This window comes from Bos grunniens, chromosome 15 (genome assembly GCF_055505025.1).
Source record: "Bos grunniens cultivar Pamir isolate PY7600 chromosome 15, Bosgru_T2T1.0, whole genome shotgun sequence".
Lineage (NCBI taxonomy): Eukaryota > Metazoa > Chordata > Mammalia > Artiodactyla > Bovidae > Bos > Bos grunniens.
Genome location: NC_141179.1, coordinates 77314831 through 77330769, shown reverse-complemented (window position 1 = coordinate 77330769; position 15939 = coordinate 77314831). Strand labels below are relative to the sequence as shown.

The 15939-nt window shown below is 39.6% G+C and overlaps 1 protein-coding gene across 7 annotated transcripts in view; it reads left to right on the top strand.

The window, feature by feature from the left end:
• The window catches only part of CKAP5 (cytoskeleton associated protein 5), a 105112-nt gene that overhangs the window by 20192 nt on the left and 68981 nt on the right, over positions 1 to 15939 (top strand). The window contains exon 1 of one of the 7 annotated variants that reach the window (XM_086341400.1): positions 5125 to 5299. The exons of 5 other annotated variants lie outside the window; for them this stretch is intronic. The gene's annotated coding sequence lies outside the window, so the exon portion shown is untranslated. Of the gene's footprint in view, positions 1 to 5124; positions 5300 to 15939 lie in introns of those variants that run through there. One more of the 7 variants, XM_086341397.1, reaches the window with a different exon arrangement.

Here is a 15939-nt window from a genome sequence, read left to right as displayed (position 1 = left end):
AAACTTGAGCCCCCCTACATTGCCAGTGTGGAGTCTTAGCCAATGACCACCAGGGAAGTCTCTGGACATAGTATTTATAATGAGTTTCCAAACATTTTCTTGTATGTGTCCTTTTTGTTTCCTAATGAGGAGAATTATACTTTTGCTAAAGATGTTAAATAATACTTGCTATATACATTGTTGATAAATTTTATTTAGGCTCTGGAAACTCTTGTCTGAATGTTACAAGTTTGATTAACAGAAGTATACCTAATGTATTTAGTTACTAGTAGTAGTTTTTGTTAATTCTTATAGCTCATTGATCCAGAAAAAATTACCAGATATGACTACTTTTGGATGAGATTTGAAAGAGTAATTTTCATTGATATTTCCCTTTGAAAGTATTATAAAGTAACATTTAAGATTCATGTGAAGTGATCAATGATTCTTCATAAATAGAAGACTAATGACACACCATTAATATTAAGTTGCAGAAAGAACTGATTGTAATTGATAGGTATAAAAATACAGATCCGTACTGAAAATCAGTAGTAAGTAATAATCCAGTTACCCTTGACTTATTGTTAGTAGAAGAGCATGCAACAACAAAAAAAAAGAAAAAAAAGAAAGATACAACAAAAAAAAAGAAAAGAAAGAAAAAAGAGCATGAAAGAGTTCAAAGAGACACTTTAGAAACCAATTTGACAGTTACTTATAAAATTAAACACGCACTTACCTTATCACCCATTTTTCCCACTCCTGGATATTTGCCCAAGAGAAATAAAAAGTTATGTTCATATAAAAATTTGTAGCTGTTTGGGTTTTTTATCTTTTTTTTTTGCAACTGCTAAAAACTGTAAACAGTCCACACGTCCTTCAGCTGGTAAATGGATGAGCAGAATGTGTTAGATCATATAAGGGAATGTTGCTCAGCAATAAAGTGAAACTACTGACATGTGAAAAACACGGATAATCTCAGTTGTGCTAAGTGAACAAAGCCAGACTCAAAAGACTACACACTATCTGGTTCTTTGTACGTGACGTCGTGGAAAAACCAAACCTGTAGGAGCAGAACACTGATCAATGATGGTCTGGGGGGGAGGCTAATTACAAAGAGGCACAAGAAAGTTGGTGGGGCTTGTAGAGATGTTTTTGACTATGGTGATGGATACATGATTATGTTTCTGTCAGAGTGCATAGAACTGTGTATTAAAGAGTGAAGTTTAAACTGACACAACATTGTAAATCAACTCTACTCCAAGAAAGAATTTTTAAAAGTAAATTTTAGTATATGTAAGTTACACTAAAGAATTTTAGTATATGTAAGTTATACCTCAGTAAACCTGACTTAAAAGCTCTTGGGTTGGAGGACCTCTTCTCCCTCTAATCCTCAGTTAACTTCTGACAGCTAGGAGGAACACAGGGAGCAGTCAGTGGGAAGGGGCTATTCATTTACTTTTTAGTGGAGCAATGTGATAGAAAAGGTCGACAGTATTTGTTGAACATTATGTATTTTATTTACTACTTATGTTCAGCAATTAATTCTAGGCACTTTTAAGTAAAAGAAACTTATTTAATTCTCCTAATTATCCCAGTAAGGTAAAAAATTCCTCATTTTACAAATAGAAAACAGAGGCACAAAGAGGTAAGAGTTTTTGTCTAAAACCACACAGCTAATAAATGGCACAGCCAGGATTTGAACTAAGCATTCTGACTCCAGAGTCCTCGCTCTTAATCACTAACTTGGCTTCTTCCCTTCACTGAATATGATCTAATAAAGAATTCCAGTTAATGCTTAAAACTTTCCCCCCTTCACTCTGCTGCTGCTGCTAATTCGCTTCAGTCGTGTCCGACTCTGCTCGACCCTATAGACGGCAGCCCACCAGGCTCCCCCGTCCCTGGGATTCTCCAGGCAAGAACACTGGAGTGGGTTGCCATTTCCTTCTCCAGTGCATGAAAGTGAAAAGTGAAAGTGAAGTCGCTCAGTCGTGTCCGACTCAGTGACCCCACGGACTGCAGCCTACCAGGCTCCTCTGTCCATGGGATTTTCCAGGCAAGAGTACTGGAGTGGGTCGCCATTGCCTTCTCCCCCTTCACTCTGGCTATGTGTAAATAAATATTTTCCTTAATCTGTGCTTGATTTGTTTCAGGAAAAAACATTACAATGAAGAAGGATTTTTTAAAAGCACAAGAAATAACCACTTTTCTGATAAATGAATTATCATTTTCCCATATTCTCTTCCATATATAATGTTTGCTGAATCATTTCCTAAACAGTTTCAACTTTGCCCTGGAGAATACTTCTTTCTGGTAATTTGTTTAATTGTGAAGGTTTTACATGTCCAGTTTAGTCTCTTTGTGGTTTATAGAGAAAAGGACACAATAACCGAAATATTTTGGGCTGTGACATTGGGTGAGATATCTAATTATTATTCAGGAATATTTATATAAAATGTCTTTGCTTTGGGACAAAATACATAAATCTGATTGCACTGAGTTGTACAATCAATGGATTTTTTCTCTCTAAATTTTTAATTCCGTAGTAAGTGCAGCACTGGGTATTGTCCATTTGTATGTGAACATGCACGTGTATACTCACTGCACTAGGCTTATTGAAGTTACCTGGACTCCTTTGTCAAATAAGTGTTGGTCATACCGTTTGTGTAAATACTTACTGAGTATTCATTTGGTATCATGTACTGGGAGAAAAGATGAGATACATTCCAACCATTGCCTTGAGGTGCTCACAGTCTAGTGGGAAGGCTGATCTACTACATTGCTCTCAGAACAGTGTGATAAGCTTGATACAGATAGAATGCAAGAAGGTCTTAATTACCTAATTCAAAAGTATCATTCACAGTTAAATGCACTTTGAAATGAGGTGATTTTTTTTTCTTTTTTTGCAATTCAAAATCAGACTATTCTAATCTGAATCAGCTTCTTTTCATGGCAACCTTAGCCTAGAATTTTCTACAACCTTCAGAATAAGGGTAACCTGGGTCTGCTCCATATTAGAGCAGTCTTTGTGCCTGTCCTTTGGAATTGAAATTTCCACTTGAACTCCTATTTGGGGTGGAAGATGTTCGGGCACTTATGAATGGTCTTTTGTTGTTGTTCTTTAGGCATTAACTCTTGTCCAACTCTTTTGTGACCCCCTGAACTGTAGCTCGCCAGGCTCCTTTGTCACTGGAATTTCCCAGGCAAGAATATTGGAGTGGGTTGCTATTTCCTTCTCCAGAGGATCTTTCTGACCCAGGGACTAAACTTGCATCCCCTGCATTGGCAGATAGATTCTTTACCACTGAGCCACCAGGGAAGCCCATAAATGGTTTTTGGCTTTACTAAATTGATTCCTGTATAGGTTTAGGGGTGACTTAAGGTTTTAATAGGTATGCTTATTTATCAAGATTAGGTGAAGGTATGCTGGGCTGGATGACTTAGGAGCTGGAATCAAGATTGGCAGGAGAAATATCAACCTCAGATATGCAGATGATACCACTTTAATGGCAGAAAGTGAAGAGGAACTAAAGAGCCTCTTGATGAAGGTGAGAGAGGAGAGTGGAAAAGCTGGCTTAAAATTCAGCCTTCAAAAAACGAAGATCATGGCATCCGGTCCTGTCACTTCATGGCAAATAGATGAGGAAAAAGTAGAAAGGGTGTCAGATTTCATTTTCTTGGACTCTAAAATCAACATGGACAGTGACTGCAGCCATGAAATTAAAAGACGCTTGCTCCTTGGAAGAAAAGCTATTAAAAAGCAGAGATATCACTTTGCTGACAAAGATCCGTGTAGTCAAAGCTATGATTTTTCCAGTAGTCGTGTGTGGATGTGAGAGTTGGATCAAAAAGAAGACTGAGCACCAAAGAATTGATGCTTTCAAACAGTGGTATTGGAGAAGACTCTCGAGAGTCCCTTGGATAGCAGGGAGATCAAATCAGTCAATCCTAAAAGAAATCAACCCTGAATATTCATTGGAAGGACTGGTGCTGAAGCTGAAGCTGAAGCTCCAGTACTTTGGCTACCTTATTTGAAGAGCTGACTCATTGGAAAAGATAATGCTGGAAAAGATTGAGGGCAAGAGGAGAAGGGGAGGACAGAGGATAAGATGGTTAGATGGCATCACTGTCTCAATGGACATGAGTTTGAACAAATTCAGGAAGAAGGTGGAGAACTGGCATGCTGCATTTCATGGGGTCGCAAAGAGTCGAACACAACTTAGTGACTGAAGAACAACAATACAGGCTTAATAAATATATAAATCTCTTCCTGACAGTATAAAGGAGACATGAAATGCATACAGACCTTGTAAGTTGAGATTGAGGAAAAATTCCTCCTATGAAAAGAAATTTAAAATTCTCTAATAACCTACAGAGAGATCAGAGACCATTACTTAACTCCCTGAGATTTTAGTCCAGTTTCTACTACAATTTTCTCAAGAACTCTTCATATTACATGGGCTTCCCTGGTGGCTCAGATGGTAAAGAATCCACCTGCAATGCAGGAGTCCCAGGTTTGATCCCTTGGTTTGGGAAGATCCCCCGGAGGAGGGCATGGCAACCAATTACAGTATTCTTGCCTGAGAATCCCATGGACAGAGGAGCCTGGTGGACACAATCCATGGAGTCACAGAGTGGGACACGACTGAAGCGACTTGGCATGCACACACATCCATCTTCTGTCGTTGTCTAGGATTCCTCGTTGTACGGAAGAGAAGGAAGTCAGTGAAAGGGTGAGGTGAAGCAGTGCAGGCTCTCAGAATTCTTTTCTGTGCCTTTGAGTTGCCATTTGAAAAATGCTAACTGCTCGAGTTAATAAGCAGTTAGTGGAATAAGCCACTAACATAATGGGGGCTATATATTTACCCTGAAGCTTTGTTTCCAGCCGCAATTTTTTTCACCTCTGAAGGAGGCATTAAGATTGTGATAGAACAGGTCACCTCCTTTGTTTCTGGAACATTATCTGTGTTGCCACACACAAAAGAAGAGGTCCACACCTAACCGAAGTAGAGTGTTCCTAGTTGGCCCTTCACATCAGCGTCTCGCCTTGAAAGCCCTGTGGGATGGAAGGAGCGCCCGCCCAGTGCTGCAGACCTCTGAGCACAGGCGTGTGCGGCCCCTTTAAGCTGTCGGTGTGTGCTGGGCGGGGGCCGGGGCCGGGCCGGGGTGGGGCGGGCACTCTGACACAGCGCTCTGGGCCCCGCCCCCGAGGAGGCGTTTCCCAGCGGCCCTCGCACCAATGCTGCCACCACCCCCGCCCGCCCGGTATTCCTGCTGATTCCGCCTCGAACCGTAGGGCTGCGACCTCTCCCTGCTGGGGAGCGTAAGTGTCAAACTGCGGGCGAGGGTCAAGCATCCCGCGCCCATGCCGGAAGTCCTGGTGGACTATACAGGGGACTTTCCTGGCCTATCGGAGGCTAAGGCGGCGAAAGAGCGTAAACAATGCCGGCTGCAGTGAGCTAAAGCCTGGGGCATCTGCTCTGCTTCTGGGTGGTGACAGCGGCTCTAGGGTGCTGGTTTGGATATGCAGTGGTTGAGCTGTGCCCACAGCCTAGCTTTGCCCCAGTCTGGTTCCTGCTTGAAATGAGAGGATTGTTTTTGCCCAGTATAATCCCGCTGAGCTAGATGGGTGGAGCTGGAATCTACGGTCCTGGGCCTTGGGTCCTTAGCCTGGCATTTGGAGACCTGGCAAACTCTGAGATGAGTAAGGATTAGATTTTCAGCTATCTTGGTACAACTGAGCGGTAACTCTCAAAGTAGACCTAATTCACAGCCAGGTTTAGCTTTCTGTCTCCCCAGAGGCCTGTGTTGCTATTGAATCCCCCACTTTTGGAGACACTGACAGTGATCATCTATTGAGGAGAATCCAGTTAACCTTTCCCACTGATATGAATAGCAGAATGAAAGAGTCCGCTCTTTTGCCCCTCTCTGAAGGAGTTGGTGGGAGGTCACCATCTCAGCTCTAGTACAGCAAGCCCACCCAAGTTTGTTGAGATAACCTACTAGAGGAGCAGTTCCCATTTCTGGCCCCATATGCAAAATACTCCAATAAGAGGGTAACACTTGTCCTTGTTAATGAGAATTACCTGGAGGGAGTGCAGTTTTTTTTAAGTTAGAGGGGAAGTTTTGTCATTTTTGTTACTGGCTACTTAAGTGATGAGATTTTGTCTGGCTTGGCCAAGTAATACGTTTTTAAATTTTCTATGACAGTTACATAATTGTTATACTTCTTTAATCCAGTTGTCCTTCTTAGACAGTTTGAGTAAAGATTTCTGGGCATATATGTGTATTTTGTCTTATCTTTGTTTTATAATTTCCTTTTTTTTTTAAGCAAGTTCACATCATTCTTTATTAATCGTTCAGAGGGGTTTCTTTTTGAGTGGGGGGAATTTTTCCTCAGACTTCCCTCAGACTCATTCTGTGCTTCTGCAGTAATATTTCCTTAGACAGAAGTCAGGAGTCCAGGAATGGTAATCAGATCCAGATCTCTTGTATCGTGATAGTGAAGAGCTTTTGTAGGTCAAGAGCTGCATAAGATAGTTTGGGAGCTAGCCATAAGATAGTTTCACTGCCGTACCTTCTGCCCAAGTTGGAAGCTAAAACAGTATGTTGAGTAGCTGTATAAATGTTCTCATTAGCTGTCATAGTGCAGGAATTTAAAGTAAAAGGACACTCACTATACACGGACCCTTGAGTGATGGGGAAGAATGGTGGACTGAGAAATAGGAGATACAGGTTCTGCCCCAGGTCTAACATTACTGTATTACTGATGACTTTCTCTCTCAGTGCCTTGCTTTTAGCTGGTTCATGAAAGAGAAAATGCATAGACTCCTGGGGTCTATATACTAATGACAGTACATAAAGCACATTTAATGTTTAATTGGACACTAAACTGAAATCTGTTCTAAGTTCAGAGTTTACTCTAAGTTGTGGCCTTATGTGTGACTTTGAAAACATTTCCTAATCTCTGGTCTAAAAATAAATAATTACATATAAACATTCTTCAGCAATAGTGTGAACTATACGGTATTTGAGCTCTTTAGAAGAGATTTTTAGATACAACAGTAGTATTAAAATTATATTATTTCTGTAGAACAGATTTAGTTTGCCTCTGTTTTAGACTAGGGTAAAAACAGTGTGCTGAGTAATTTGAAGTTTCTGAGTATTTATAGTATGAACTAGCTTGAATGAGCCATAATGATAATGAACTTGAAATTTCTGAGTATTTGTAGTATGGACTAACTTGAATGAACCATAGCAAACATCATATATAGGTCAAATTAATTTTATTAATGCTTCTTTTTGTTGGCGGTGTTATGCACTCTTAAAACATCAAACCTTGCTATGAAATGAAGACTTGGTTTCCTGTTTATAAAATCCAGATCCCTCTGTTCATTCCTGGTACCACATTCCCACCCACGTGAATTTCAAATCTAAAACCAAACTCATCATGTTCTTAACCTCTCCTCTACTCCCCCTAAACAACTCTCAGAACTTTCTTCTGACATTTTTCTGTCATTAGCACCACTGTTCTCCGAGTCATGTAGACTGGAGCCTCCTCCTAGACTTTTTTTCCTACTCCCACATCCTTAGTTGCTAAGGCTTGCTGATTCTGTTTCTTTAATGTAACTCCCTTCAATCTCCTCTGCTCATCCTTTCCATTCCTAGGAGTTCTGGCTTCTATTTAACTTTGTCCTCGAGTACTGCAATAATTTCTTGTCAGGACTCTACTTTCTCTTCCGTCCAATTCATTCTACATAGATTTATCTTTCTAAAGTAGATAGGATCGTGTCATTGCTGCTTCACGTCATCAGCATCCTCTGCTGTTTAGCTTCATATTTAGGATTATACATGATCTGGCCCCAGTCTATCTTTCTGGTCTATGTTAAGTGGAGCCATTTAGTGTTCCCTAAACATGCTTAGTACTTTTCTACTTCCAAGACTTTGCGTTTCTCATTTTCTCAGCTTCAATATCTCTTCTCCACTCCTGGTTTTGTTTTTGTTTGTTTTTTGTTAATCTACCCTTAATTTATTACTGAGCTCAGATGTCATCCTTTCTATAAGATTTTTCACTGACCATGCCTTACTCACTGGCAGTTGATCGTATCTTTGATCTCCCTAACCCTTATTTGTCTCTTGCTTAGGGCACTTTCCATATATACTACATTTTGTATTATGGTTGTTTGGAATTGTGTTTTTTGGTTTTTGGTTTTTTTTACTTTTTATTTTATACTGGAGTATAGCCAATTAACAGTGTTGTGCTAGTTTCAAGTGGATATGGTTATTTGTTTAGGTATCTACTTTTACTCCTGTGAACTCATTGAACCATCATGGTTTGCCCAGAGGGAAATTCATTGAGTGAATACTTAAGGTAAAACTGGAGTATTAGATCCTGTTATTAGAAAGGAGTCTAACCATTATAGCCAGGCCATTCAAGTGTGAAATGATTGGCAGGTTTTACAAATCACTCTTATCTCCCAAGGACTTCTTTTTAAGTAAACTTTGTTAGTTTTGTTGTTGTTGTTATTAACAGTTTTAGTAAGATATATAATTTATATACTTTTCACCCATTTTTAAAGTGTACAATTCAGTGACTTCCAGTATATTCATAAATTTATGCAACCATCAACACAATTTTAGAACATTTTTCATTACCCCAAAAAGAAACCCCACCTTCCTTCACACTTTTCTAATATTCCCAAACGCTCTAGTTGTAGGTAAACCACTCATCCAATTTCTGTCTCTGTAGATTTGCTTGTTCCGAACATTTCATATAAATTTACCATCTTAAGCATTTTAAAATGTACAATTCAGTGGCATTAAATGCATTTGTAATGTTGTGTAGCCCCTACCATCCATCTCCATAATTCTTCTCCTTGTAGAACTAAAACTTTATACCCATTAACAGTAACTCCTCATTCCCCTCTCCTTGCATCTGCTGGCAACAATCATTCTACTTTCTATCTCTCTTTATGATTTTGGCTACTCTAAAAAGAGCAGAGGCATTACTTTGCCGATGAAGGTCGTGTAGTCAAAGCTGTGGTTTTTCCAGTAGTCATGTATGGATGTGAGAGTTGGACTGTGAAGAAAGCTGAGTGCCAAAGAATTGATGCTTTTGAACCGTGGTGTTGGAGAAGACTCTTGAGAGTCCCTTGGACTGCAAGGAGATCCAACCAGTCCATCCTAAAGGAAATCAGTCCAGAATATTCATTGAAAGGACTGATTCTGAAACTGAAGCTCCAATACTTTGGCCACTTTATGCGAAGAGCCAACTCACTGAAAAGACCCTGATGCTGGGAAAGATTGAAGGCAGGAGGAGAAGGGGACGACAGAGGATGAGATGGTTGGATGGCATCACTGACTCAATGGACATGAGTTTGACAAAGCTCCAGGAGTTGGTGAAGGACAGGGAAGCGTGGTGCGTCCATGGGCTCACAAAGAGTCGGACGTGACTGAGTAACTGAACAACAACAGTAAGTGCTTCATATAGGTGGAATCACACAGCGTTTGTCTCTTTGTGGCTGGCTTATTTCAGTTAACAGTATCTTCAAGGTTCACCCAGGTTATAAGCTTGTGTCAGAATTCCTTTCCTTTTTAAAGCTGAATGATACTGTGTTGTGTGTACATACCACATTTTGCTTAGCCGTTCATCCATTGATGGTCACGTGGGTTGCTTCCGTGTTTTAACTGTGAATAATGCTGCTATGAACATGGGTATACAGATATCTCTTTGTACTTGCTAAGTCGCTTGAGTTGTGTCCAACTCTGCAACCCCATAACTGTAGTCCTCCAGGCTCCTCTGTCTGTCGGATTCCAGGCAAAGATACTGGAGTGGGTTGCCATTTCCTTCTCCAGGAAATCTTCCCGACCCAGGGATCAAACTCGCATCTCTTATGTCTCCTGCATTGTCAGGCAGTTTACCACTAGTGCCACCTGGGAAACCCAGACCCTGCTTTCAATATACCCAGAAATGGAATTGCTGGATCATATGGCCATACTATTTTTAATTTTTGGAGGAACTGCCATACCGTTTTCCACAGTAGCTGTACCATCTTACATTCTCACCAACAGTGTTAAAGGGCTCCAGTTTCTCCATATCCTTGCCATCATTTTCTGTTTTCTGGATTTTTGATAGTAGCTGTCCTAATAGGTATGAAGTGGTGTCTCGTAGTTTTGATTTGCATTCCCCTAATGTTCAAGGCTATGGTTTTTCCAGTGGTCATGTATGGATGTGAGAGTTGGACTGTGAAGAAAGCTGAGCGCCGAAGAATTGATGCTTTTGAACTGTGGTGTTGGAGAAGACTCTTGAGCGTCCCTTGGACTGCAAGGGGAGATCCAACCAGTCCATTCTGAAGGAGATCAGCCCTGGGATTTCTTTGGAAGGAATGATGCTGAAGCTGAAACTCCAGTACTTTGGCTACCTCATGTGAAGAGTTGACTCATTGAAAAAGACTCTGATGCTGGGAGGGGTTGGGGGCAGGAGGAGAAGGGGACGACAGAGGATGAGATGGCTGGATGGCATCACTGACTCGATGGACATGAGTCTGACTGAACTCTGGGAGTTGGTGATGGACAGGGAGGCCTGGCGTGCTGCGATTCATGGGGTCGCAAAGGGTCAGACACAACTGAGCGACTGAACTGAACTGAATGTTCAGTAGTATTGAACTTCTTTTCGTGTGCTTATTAGCCTTTTGTCTGTCTTCTTTGGATAGGTGTCTAATCAAGTTCTTTGCCCACTTTTTAATCATGTTGTTTGCCTGTTTTTGAGTATTAGGAATTCTTTATAGTACCTCATTTTTATCATTGAATCATATTCTATTCTATGGATTTACCACGTTTTATTTATCTATTTATCAGTGGATGGAGATATGGGTGGTTTCCACTCTTAGCTATTATGAAGGTTAATTTGGTTTTAGTTTGCTGTGTGTTTTGAAAATAGCACTACGTTTCTCAGAAGAGATCATTCAGGCCTTTAGATTGTGCGACTTTTCGTGAAATTATTGGTTTATTTTATACATATTTCATTTTATGAACTCTGAGGGTCCTCTGCATTACTTCCTGAATATGTTCTGAATGTTCCTAAGGCCTGTCTGATAATGGTTAGTTAAAATGTGCAGATAGAGGCAAAGTTTAACTTTAAAACAAATGGCCACTTTAAAGACCTTTTTCCTACCCTCCCACAAATATTCTAGAATTGTAGTTATAAATTTAAAACTAGTATGAACTGTAGATTGTAGTCTACTACTCTTGGGTTTTTAACCAATTTCAAGGAAAGATTTTCTTTTTCAACTGGTAGAGTAAATACTCAGTGGTATAAGTATTGTGAATAACCCCAAATTATAATTAAAACTGTAGTTATTTCTTATGCAAAGACAAGTGAACAGTGTCTGAGACCCAGCTAGATAGTTAGCTTGATTATTTGGCAGCTGCTGATCAGGGATGATTCCCCCTTACCAACTAACTGTATTTTAAATTTCTCTAAATTACCTTAAGTCCTTTGGAGGCAAATAAACTTGTCTTTCACATATACTCCTATTTGCTGTTTATATTTTTATTGAGTTAGGTAAGCACCAAAATCACTCTTATTATTTACACTGTATGAATAGATATAGGGTGAAGATTTCACTGTAGATCATATAGAAACCATGTGTAGGTAAGTTCCTGGAAAATTCACCGAACTAAGAATCAAGAAGTCTCCTCTAGACCATTCTCTTCCACCTAGGTGACCTTTGGTGGGACACTGAACCTCTTTTCCCCCCATGTGTAGAAAGAGGATAAAGATGCTTTATTTATTTACTTGAGCCTCATGAAAAGAGAGATTAATGAGACAAAAGCTTTTGCTCAAGAGAATCTTATGGTTGAGTAAGAAAGAGTTACCTAAGAATAATATTTAAAAAAGAAAGAAAATAAACCTGAAAAAAGAGGATAATGATGCTTTATTTATTTATTTGAACCTTGTGAGGATAGAGATTAATAAGACAAAAAGCTTTTGCTCAAGAGTATCTTACGGTTTAGTAAGAAAGAGCCACATAACTAAAAATAATATAAAAAAAGAAAATAAACCCAAATGAGATAGTATACTTGCATTTACATTATGAAATACATAGAAGATGAATGATTATAAAAATACCTGTAAAAGATAAAGTGCCACTTAAGTATTGGATGGGTGTTAGGTGTTATTTTAACAAGGGACTTTGAGATGAGTGTAAGCAGTGCCCTAAAGTCTTTGATCATAGAATTTGAAAGGTTGTAGACTAACAGATTTTAACCTGTGTTAGAATTCAGGGACTCTGTACATTTATATGGAAAAATAATTACCTCTTATTTTCACTAACCTTTTAACTGAAATTTTGACATTTTCTTCAGTTAATAATGTAGACAATAAACTGCAGTAATATTAGAAGAATATAACGCTTCTGTCACCAATAGAAATCATATCTGTAGTCATATATAAAAATATTCATCATAACTTCATAATTAAAGTAGTTATTAAATATGCTGCTGTATTTTGTTTAATGTATTAACGTAGAAACCCATATACTCACATTTCAAAATACTTTGATATTAATACTATATTTCAGTATGACAGATTTAATATAATCATGTATCTTATGCATTAAGCAATATTCTAAGGTGCTTGTTCAGTTCAGTTCAGTTCAGTTCAGTCGCTCAGTCATGTCCAACTCTTCGCGACCCCATGAATCGCAGCACGCCAGGCCTCCCTGTCCGCCAACTCCCGTAGTTCACTGAGACTCACGTCCATCGAGTCAGTGATGCCATCCAAACATCTCATCCTCTGTCGTCCCCTTCTCCTCCTGCCCCCAACCCCTCCCAGCATCAGAGTCTTTTCCAATGAGTCAACTCTTCGCATGAGGTGGCCAAAGTACTGGAGTTTCAGCTTCAGCATCATTCCTTCCAAAGAAATCCCAGGGCTGATCTCCTTCAGAATGGACTGGTTGGATCTCCTTGCAGGCCAAGGGACTCTCAAGAGTCTTCTCCAACACCACAGTTCAAAAGCATCAATTCTTCGGGGCTCAGCCTTCTTCACAGTCCAACTCTCACATCCATACATGACCACAGGAAAAACCATAGCCTTGACTAGACGAACTTTTGTTGGCAAAGTAATGTCTCTGCTTTTGAATATGCTATCTAGGTTGGTCATAACTTTCCTTCCGAGGAGTAAGCGTCTTTTAATTTCATGGCTGCAGTCACCATCTGCAGTGATTTTGGAGCCCAGAAAAATAAAGTCTGACACTGTTTCTACTGTTTCCCCATCTATTTCCCATGAAGTGGTGGGACCGGATGCCATGATCTTCGTTTTCTGAATGTTGAGCTTTAAGCCAACTTTTTCACTCTCCTCTTTCATTTTCATCAAGAGGCTTTTGAGTTCCTCTTCACTTTCTGCCATAAGGGTGGTGTCATCTGCATATCTGAGGTTATTGATATTTCTCCTGGCAATCTTGATTCCAGCTTGTGTTTCTTCCAGTCCAGCGTTTCTCATGATGTACTCTGCATATAAGTTAAATAAGCAGGGTGATAATATATAGCCTTGACGTACTCCCTTTCCTATTTGGAACCAGTCTGTTGTTCCATGTCCAGTTCTAACTGTTGCTTCCTGACCTGCATACAGATTTCTTAAGAGGCAGATCAGGTGGTCTGGTATTTCCATCTCTTGAAGAATTTTCCACAGTTTATTGTGATCCACACAGTCAAAGGCTTTGGCATAGTCAATAAAACAGAAATAGATGTTTTTCTGGAACTCTCTTGCTTTTTCCATGATCCAGCGGATGTTGGCAATTTGATCTCTGGTTCCTCTCCTTTTCTAAAACCAGCTTGAACATCACAAAGTTCACGGTTCATGTATTGCTGAAGCCTGGCTTGGATAATTTTGAGCATTACTTTACTAGCATGTGAGATGAGTGCAATTGTGCGGTAGTTTGAGCATTCTTTGGCATTGCCTTTCTTTGGGATTGAAATGAAAACTGACCTTTTCCAGTCCTGTGGCCACTGCTGAGTTTTCCAAATTTGCTGGCATATTGAGTGCAGCACTTTCACAGCATCATCTTTCAGGATTTGAAATAGTTCAACTGGAATTCCATCACCTCCACTGGCTTTGTTCCTAGTAATGCTTTCTAAGGCCCACTTGACTTCACATGCTTGTAGACTTGCTCTTTTAATGCTATACAATTCCAAAATAAAGTTGACTGTAATTTAGAAATGAGATAAATATTTTCAAATTTGCAATGCCAAATACTGATAATGATAGTAAATTTGCTAGCATTTATTGAGCCAAGTTCCTAGTGTAACAGCTTTACGTGTACTGACTCATTTAATCCACACAGTCCTCTGAGGTGTGTACTGTTATTCCCACTTCACACACAAGCATGCCGAGGCAGTGTACATTTGGGTAAGTAACTTACCTAAGGTCTCGACCTTAAGTTACTGGTGATTTTGAAGATACAGAATTCCTTTTCTTTTTTTTTTAATTTAGATTTGCAGGTAGAAATTGAAAGTAACAAAGTTTCCCTCAAGTAACAAAAACTCAAATTTGATAAGCCTGTTCACCGCATTTTGGATTATTGTGTCCCCCCCCCCCCCCCGCCAGCAGGCATTAACTGGTCATTTTATGTATCCGGCACTATACATGGTGGACTAAGGTCCTATGGATTCTGGTTTCTACACTTGAAACATCTAAACTCTAACCTGGGGCTCTTCTCACTACACTCTTACTCAGTACTCTTCATCCCCCTCTTGTGTGTGTTACTCAGTTGTGTCCAACTCTGCGATCCCATGGACTGTAGCCTGCCAGGCTCCTCTGTCCATGGAATTCTCCAGGCCAGAATACTGGAGTGTGTAGCCATTCCCTTCTCCAGGGGATCTTCCAGACCCAGGGGTCAAACCCAGGTCTCCCACGTTGCAGCAGATTCTTTACCATTTGAGCCACACAGATAACTCCTAACTAAATTTTTATCTCCAGACCAGTTCTCTCTCTTGAGCACCAGGCTTGAATCTCCAACTGCTTTCCACATCTGCCCTTGTCTAATGAACATCTCAAACACAGCTTGTCCAAAGCTTCATCTTTATCCTGATCTTAGACTCCTACAGTCACTCAATAAAGACAGTCCTTGACATTCATTATGTCTCTAAAATCCATTCCCTTTTCTTTACCTGCATTGCTGCTGTTCTTAGTTCCAAGTTATCATCATCCTTCATTTAGATTAGTTTTCTGATTTCCCTCCGTTGTTACTGCCTTCTAAGACATTCTTTATATTGCTTTTATATTTACATTATATAGTTTGAAAAATAAGAATTTGATACCTTATGAAATTTTCTTGTTTATAGTCCTTCAATCAAAGTCTCCTGCCTTTGGAATAAAGTCCAAATTTCTTAACATCACTTACAAGACCTTCCAGGGTCTGATCTAGACTACCTTCTAGCCTTACTCTCTGTCTTCCCTTACTTTTCTTGTTGTATTTTATACATTAGCCTCACTCAACATTGTTCAGTTCCTCAGACCACCATAATAAAAGAAGTTAGAATAGATGCTATGGCAGTTTCTAAACACTTATCTCTGTTTTTATACTTATCTTGGAATGATAAAGTTTTGTACCAGCACAAGTCTTTCGACCACAATTTTAGTAGATTTAAGCTATGTTATACCACATGGGTGAATTTTACAAATGAAACATTGAATGAAAAAGGCAAGTTATACAACAGTATAACATTTTCTAAGGCTCACAAGCAAGCAAATTTTGTTTAGGAATATGTGACTGACCACAGCATAGAACCATGCAAACTTCAGGAAAGTACTTCTTTGGGAAGAAGGATGGGGGTAGGAAAGAGTTGCACTGGTGCAATAATATTGATAGAGTTCCGATTTTTAATTTGGATGGTAGGTCAGTGTATCGATTTTACTGTAATGCCTCCTAACACATATATTGTATATCATCTTAGATATGTAAA